Source organism: Melanerpes formicivorus, unplaced genomic scaffold (genome assembly GCF_026170545.1).
Source record: "Melanerpes formicivorus ecotype bairdi unplaced genomic scaffold, bMelFor1.0.p_v2 SCAF_150, whole genome shotgun sequence".
NCBI lineage: Eukaryota > Metazoa > Chordata > Aves > Piciformes > Picidae > Melanerpes > Melanerpes formicivorus.
This window is the reverse complement of record NW_027142502.1, coordinates 378,046-386,594: the sequence shown is the minus strand read 5'-3', so window position 1 is coordinate 386,594 and position 8,549 is coordinate 378,046.

Genomic DNA, 8,549 nt, shown 5'->3' with positions numbered 1-8,549 from the left:
ATTTCCCTGCTGCATTCCCTCGTCACTGCAAAAACAATAAACCCCAAGATTAATCCCCTGGCTGTGTAGCATATTGAATGCACTTAGTGTCCTCCAGAGAGCCGCCACAGCCATCACACCTCCCCGGCTGCTCACTGTGCGAGCGCTCGCTGTCTGCCTCGCTCCTGTCTGGCACGTGCAACCCCGGGGCTGAACTGATAAAACCATAGGGATGGCCTCTGGTGTAGCTGGCTGGCATTCAGATGCTGGTTTATTCAGATATCATAGCCCTGTTTGATAATGTGGATCAAGGGATTCAGTGGGAATGGCTGGTCTCTCCATCACTACTGGCCTGCATGGGTGGAAGGTTTAGTGCCGAGTATGAAAACCAGTGATCTTTGATGGCTTTTACTAGCTTTTTCATTAGTTGAAGAGTAGCATATATCAGCAAGTCTTGCATTATATGGGGGCAGACTTTTCTAAACAGCTTTTCCTGTGGTATCCCTCTGCCAATACTACTTTGGTTTAAATTGAATAGCGTCATGAGAACTCAGCAACCTGGCTCACCAGGCTCCACAAACAGTTTTGTTTAAAGGGAGACACAAAGGGACAGTGTTTCCACTTTCATAAGCCACAGTGAAGTCTGAGTATCATCTGCCCCCTCTTTATACAATAAACCAGAAAAAATATTTGGTAACACTTGAATATGTTTGTCTTCTATTTTTGTCTTTTTTTTTTGTTGTTTCATATTTATGGTAACTTTTGTTCTGCAATGGAGAAAACTGCATGGAGAAAACTGCATGGAGAAAACTGCAGTAATAAATACTTGTTTTCAGGAGAATCTGCTGCTGACTTTTCTTTACCTGCAACTGACAGGACAAGGTCTTGAAATTCTTAGAAGTTTTAGCTACTTGAAGAAATTACTGGAAAGCAACACTTCCTTCCTTCCCTGCCTCCATTAATTACCCTTAAGGAAAATTTATGGTTCACATTCATTCAGATTAATTTGGGGGAGTTAAAAAAAGAGGAAAAAAGGTAAAAAAAAAAGGATGAAACATGAGTGAGATGGAATGGAATGGAATGGAATGGAATGGAATGGAATGGAATGGAATGGAATGGAATGGAATGGAATGGAATGGAATGGAATGGAATGGAATGGAATGGAACGGACCAGGTTGGAAGAGACCTTCAAGATCATCGAGTCCAACCTATCATCCAACACCACCTAATCAACTAAACCATGGCACCAAGCACCCTATCAAGTCTCCTCCTAAACACCTCCAATGGTGGTGACTCCACCACCTCCCTGGGCAGCCCATTCCAATGGGCAATCACTTTGTGTAGAATTTCCTCCTAACATTTAGTCTGAACCTCCCCTGGTGCAGCTTGAGAGATGCAATCCCTAAGGCTCATAGATCCTTCAGTAAGAGAAAGGTCTCAGGGGGTGGAAAGTCAGATTTTGTGAGAAAAATCCACTGCCATTACCATTAAAATTATTTTAGTTGACTTCAGAAACATGTATAAAAATAACTCCTACACAGGCTCTCTTAAATGTATGTAATAATGCAGCTCCATAAGCCACTATAATACCTGGGGTTTAGCATTCATAATCCCTGCTTTTTTTTACCCCCTGTATAATATATGCACAAAAATACAGACATACATTTTGTTTGGCTGTTTTAAATACATGTTTAAGTTCTCTTTCTGTGGGTCAGGACATGTGGATTTAAGTTAAAGCAATGGTGAGTATAGTGTTCATCTCTAGTTAACATGAGCAAACATCTCCGCATCTGCAGTGTTCATGAATCAACTTCAATGCACTCAGCAGAACAGCTTGACAATTTTACCAGATCTGATGTAACACAAATTTAAAATATATGGTGACTGGCTAAAGAGCTACAGAACAGATTCTCCCCAGCAAATGTATTCATTGTTGGCTTCCTCCAGTTGTAGCTGCCAGGGAGTTTATCCTATCCATCAAAGATGTTTTCATTAAAAGTGATTAGGTGCTGAAAATAAGAGAGTAAGAGGGAACACTGATGATTTTTGTTTCAAAATTAACTGCTATTATTTTCCCCACAAAACTATCATTAATTTCACCCACAGCTATTTATTTCCACTTCAAAAGATGAACCAAATCACTACACATAAGCCAAAAATTAAAGAGAGAGAAAAATTCTGATTTTGAGCCTATGCTCTCACTTTCCCAGTTCAGCTATAGTGAATTTCTGTTACTTCAAATACTAATTAAGAATTGTTTTCTCCCAAGACCTACATACCTGCATTACCTAGCATTGAAAAAAAACCAATGAGGACTCTTTCCCCACCCCACCTTGTTTAAGCCAGAAGAAATCAGACTAAGAAGAAGCTATAACCATCAGTTGGAAGAGAGCCGTCAGCCAGTGACAGCCAAGCGCTGGGGTAGCCAGGGTAGCTCTCTGCCCATACTGCCAGTGTTTGCTGCCTGACAACCCCCCTTGTTCTCTCCCCATTGACTTGCAGATTACTCCTGCAATAGAAATAAGGCAATTTCTATAGGAAAAAGCACTCACAAGGTTAAATGATACTGCTTTGTGGGCATAAGAGGGAAAGAAGCATAACACTCTTCAGGACTGCAAGATGTTTGTGCTAACAAGCAGAGAAAAGCATCCCGTTGACAGCAGTTTGTCTCTTCCCTGGCTGCATCAGCTGGGGCAGTACCACAGAGCAGGGCTTGTCTCTGGTGTATCCTGACCAGAGCTGCTATGCTATGCTGTCTCTGACATGTGGAAGTAGCTGTGTGCAGTAATTTACTCAGAATTAGAAAGAGGAAACTCAAAAAAGACACAGCAGACAGAGTTTATGTCCAAATGTTTAAAGAAAGAGAAGTCCTTATGGGGATTGAACTTTTGGTATCCAAAACTACTTGCTTTGCTGTGAAGATTGTTGATTCATTGTCTTTTATTACTTTGGTACATCTCTGTTAAACTAACAGGGAATCAGGAGCCAAAACATCAGCTGGAATAAATTGTCTGATTTATCAGACCACCTTCATGACACCCTTTTTGCCCTGGCCTGCAACGTCAAATCCTGCTTCAGCTTCACCCGTAAAACCCTACTCCCTGTTAAAGTGCTGGAGGTAAACAGCGGAAAAGCCTTTTCCTGTTGTTGCTGACACTACTCAGAGGCTTAACGTGGATTTTTCAGGCTAAGGATTTAATTGCGACATCTAATCTGAGATGTCTTTAAATCTTGGATGCTGTTCATTAGACAGATATTTTTTTGCTTCTTTTCCAGAACTTAAGCATCACAAAAGCAAGAATGCATAATGCTGGAGCCTCAAACACCCACTCGAGGCAGCACTGCTAGACAATGGTGCTCCTAGATGAGATTTTTTCTTTACTTCAGAAAACAGTGTTTCTAGGAATCTTTGCCAAAGCAATTTGGAACCTCTTTCTACCAACGTGACGTACAATGGGCTATGACTGAAAGAGCTTGAACAACAGAAGGTTCAGAACATAAAGTGCTTTTACCCCAAACAGCCTGCCTGAGTAACAAAATAATCATTCCACATTAGTTTTCTGTAGCGTCCACGATGTTGTAGTCGCTTCTCTGAAGCTGGAACCTGCAGCTGCTGCCTGGAGACCTGTCTGTAAGGAGTGAGGTGGTAAATTTTCCTTCTAACACATACCTCTGGGGACAAACCTGGGTAAAAACAGTTCTGTTCATCCCTTGTTATACTTTAAACAGTCATGAAAAATAGGACCAAAACATATGAATGTGAAGTATCATAGAATAGTAACCACTGGCATAATTCCTACTGCTACAGACAAATAGAATAGGATAGGAATAGGAATAGGATAGGAATAGGATAGGAATAGGATAGGAATTAGAATAGGATAGGAATAGGAATAGAATAGAAATAGGAATAGAATAGAATAGGAATAGAATAGGAATAGGAATAGAATAGAATAGAATAGGAATAGAATAGAATAAACCAGGTTGGAAGAGACCTTTGAGATCATGAAGTCCAACCTATCATTCAACACCATCTAATCAACTAAACCATGGCACCAAGCACCCCATCAAGTCTCTTCCTAAACACCTCCAGGGATAGGATAGGATAGGATAGGATAGGATAGGATAGGATAGGATAGGATAGGATAGGATAGGATAGGATAGGATAGGATAGGATAGGATAGGATAGACCAGGTTGGAAGTGACCTTTGAGATCATCACATCCAATACTGCCTAATCAACTAAACCATGGCACCAAGCACCCTATCAAGTCTCCTCCTAAATACCTCCAATGATGGTAAAAAGAAATGTTATCTGGATGGAACATCAGCAGGCAATTATGTTTTTCTGCAATATAATGTATCCAGAATCTCCTCCAGTCATTTTACTCATGATTTAATATAATTGTTAAAATAGAAAATACTTAAAAAATAATGCCACCCCCCCCCCCCCAATTTATTTTCAATTCTCCTATTTTTAAAACCAAAAGGAAGGTGAACTTGATAATCCCATTTCTCTAACTGCCTTGTGAAATGCTGCATATACGCAAGAATTATTTGTCAAATCATTAGCAGAAGATCCTTTTTTCTTCTAATTTGCTGAAAGAAAGGTCTCTGAAATCAAGTTCTTTCCACATTTGTTTTATGTGGGGAAGCACATCAGCAATTCCCAGATGAGTCTCTCAGGTATTTGGGGCATGCTGAGTATACTTCTTTTAATCAATGCATATAAACAGAGGCATTTGATATTTCAAATCACCCAACACTGAGTTTAGTCCTTCTAAATACTTTGGAAACTATACTATTTTCTGCTGTTAAATCTTATCTGTGTTCCCACTCTGTGCAGAAACAAACAAACCCCAGTTATCTCTGGTGAAGCCCTGCAAATTACAACCTTCTAGCCCAAAATGATAGCTTAATCTTTCAGGAAACAGCACAGACAGACAGTATTTGAGCTTTGGGGGATAGCAGCTCACTATGGCATGTGAAGTTGGACCAAAGCACATGAGAAAGGATGCAAGGACTGAATAATTAATTTTGCTTCTGATTTCTTTTTACATCAGTTGACACAGAAGGGTATTATTGCAGCTGGCCCCAGGTGTTCACTCTTGAAGAGCTGTATCATAAAGGTGGGGTCATTTTCCACATTCAGTAAAATAAATCCAATGTATTTTATTTGATAGTATCAGGCAATGCTGTAAGCATAAAAAAGTATCCAGTTTTAGTCCCACACTAACATATGCCTTAATTTCTACTGAGTGTAAGAGCTGCTGCTGGCTGTGGGTGACTGTATTGGGATGGCAAGAAGAGATGTGCACCTGGTGTGTTCCCATCTCCTTTTCCACTGAAAGCTGTCTGTGCTGTCGCACTGTCTGTTGGCAAAACTGAAACAGGCAACAAGCTGGCAGATGTTGGCAAAGTCCCTCTCCTCCATCGCTAAGTGGATGTTGATACCAGCCCACTGTGGCCCACAGGCTTGGGTATGCTGGGGCTAGCTAGCCCCATAGCTCAGCACTTGTTCCTATGCTGTGGAAGAGTAACTCTGTTCCTGTTTGTGCTGGCTGTTTAAAAATATCACACTCAGAGCTGAAGGAGGGAAACTGCAGGTCCTGTGACACAAGTGCCTGGCCGGCCCTTCCTGGTGCACAATAGCAGGAAGGTACTGCTATGGTTTCTCCGGGACCTGGTGGCCTCATACTACACTACAAAAGAAATACAGCAATTGTGCAAGGTACAGCTGTGTGCAGCCAGGAGCTCTGTGTTAAGGGACAAATAATGCTGGATGCTTTATCAGCTGCATTACGTCTCATCCGCTAGCTGTAAATGCTAATTAGCCCTCTGGCATCTTCATGCATAAAACCCCTTTAGTTTTCTCAAAAAGCATGAATATAGAAACATAATGGCTAATTTCCTCCCTCACGTGCCCCCATACTCAGCTACTACTGCTGAGAGAAAATGTCATGCATCCATGCTGCTTGATACAGGTGAAGAGTGGCGGGGGCTCTGCCCCACAACATCGCTAAGGAATCAATAGAAAGAAAACTGGACAAAACAGAAGGCAATCTGTGCATGTTGTGGGTCTATGTCATACAGGTCCAGACAGGCTACAGAATTAGAATCATAGAATCAATAAGGTTGGAAAAGACCTCAAAGATCATCAAGTCCAACCTGTCACCCAAAACCTCATGACTATGGCTTCAAAGTGCCATATCCAATCCCTCTTTGAAGACCTCCAGGGATGGTGACTCCACCATGTCCTTGGGCAGCACATTCCAATGGCTAACAACTCTCCCTGTGGAGAACTTTCTCCTCACCTCAAACCTAATTAATCTACTAATTAATAGAATTAATCTATTCTATTCAATACTGTGATGGTGAGATTCAAATGCTATGTTTGTGTGAGTTTCCCAATCTCCAGGTAAGTTAGTGTTTTGGAAACCACTTTGGAAACCATGGCAGTGTCCTGCCAAACTGGTCATGAGCTCCTGTCTCAAGCCCTGTCAAGCTTTCCCTTCAGTGATGAGATACTTTGACTTGTCTCACCTTGATATGCTGCATTTGGTTTGTCCCAGCTTGATATGTTTCACAGGTTACTTGCACAAGATGAAAGGCAACAAGTTTAACTTAATCTGTTTCAAAAACTCTGGATGTGAAAACTGCACATAGCAGCTACATTTTGATGCTTAAACTGACATCTAGGTACTCATCACTGCTACTTGTAGCTGATTCCTCCCTTTTCACTCCCTGATGCAGATGATCAGCTTATATCAACTCTCAGCATAACTATGAGTAGTTCTCTTCTGTTCAGACATGCACATGGATTTGGTTAGTAGAGGACCACTACAGTGGGTGATGTTCACCAAGGCAAAGCCTGTAACACATAATTTCTCCAGCTGTGATATGAAGCAGCAAAGAGCTCTGTCATACAGAAAACATAGAGACTGTGTTCAGTTCCTGGTAACTTTTTAAGGCCTGTTTAAAGATTCATAACAGTTCATATCACAGAAGTCAGTGACTTTTTTGGGATAAAAAGTCATCACTTAGACACCCAGAAGGTGGCAAGTGATTCCAAATCCTACCGAGTCTCAGCTCTCTGCTCTTTCTGACATACTCAGTGACAAAGCATGTGGACCCATAATTAAAATTGCTACAAAGGCAAAGCAAGCAAACAAACCCCAGAACCTACTGGAAACATCTAATCATGGCAGAAAAAATGCACTACAAAAGCATTTAATAAACAAAATACTTATTGTGAGTACCTTAAAGGGCAGAAGATTGTAAGGATCAACAATGAAAATCAAATGTAAAAAAAACCAAAAACCCAACCCCAAAACAAATGTCTCCTAAATTAATGACAATATTTATAGTCCAGATCTAAGCACAGACCTAATATTTAGCTTTATTTCAATTTTGGCTCCCAAGAGAATTAAGAACCCAGCTGGTGTTGTTGATGTAAAAGCGCCATGTCGGCCCCAGCAGACAGAGCAAGGACTGTGTGAGGTTCAATGTCAACAAGCTATAGGCTTGGAAAGACTGAGTTTACTATTTTTATTTTATGTTTGGATGTTGTGCTGTGCAGATTTAGATGAAATTTTAGAGCAAATATACAATTTAAAGCCCAATTCATTTAGGCAGTTTAAGCAAAGGGAGAAATATATATCACCCCACTCCTTACCACCAGCTGAACTGTGTATTGCAACGTTAACAGAATGCATCAGTTGGCTTCTGGAGCCTGGGAACTTCTATCTTTGTAGTTCACTTTGGTTTTCAAGAGGTAATATCAAGTTATAAACAACAACATAGCAATCCTAATTTGATTCTTTATTAGTCATCTATACAGAGAAAGCACTCCCCTGTCTGATTTTTGAAAACCTTAACAAAATTGGGCTGGCTAGGTGCTTATTTGTGGATTAAAATGCCTAACTCTTGGCAATGGGAATGGGAAGAGCATTTAGGATTCTCCTCTTCTAAATAAACATACTTAATAGCAACCAAAAAAAAAACCCAAATCCAGAAAGGCATTTTGTCCTGATGCAGTTAGCTGAATGGTAATTGTCTCCAGTATGACCTTATGGGCTGTGAAGTACAATGTTCAGTCACTGTTCTCCGCTGGCTTTTTACATGCTATACATATATCCCATGCTCCTGACAGAATATTTCACAGTATCACAGTATCACTTAGGTTGGAGAGGACCTCGAGGATCATCGAGTCCAACCTATCAACACAGACCCCATGACTAGACCATGGCACCAAGTGCCACGTCCAATCTCCCCTTGAACACCTCCAGGGTCGATGACTCAACCACCTCCCTGGGCGGTTCCAATGCCGAATGACTCGCTCGGTGAAGAACTTCCTCCTCACCTCGAGTCTAAACCTCCCCTGGCACAGCTTGAGACTGTGTCCCCTTGTTCTGGTGCTGGTTGCCTGGGAGAAGAGGCCAACCCCTTCCTGGCTACAACCACCTTTCAGGTAGTTGTAGAGGGCAATGAGGTCACCCCTGAGCCTCCTCTTCTCCAGGCTCAACAATCCCAGCTCCCTCAGCCTCTCCTCATAGGGCTTGTGTTCAAGGCCTC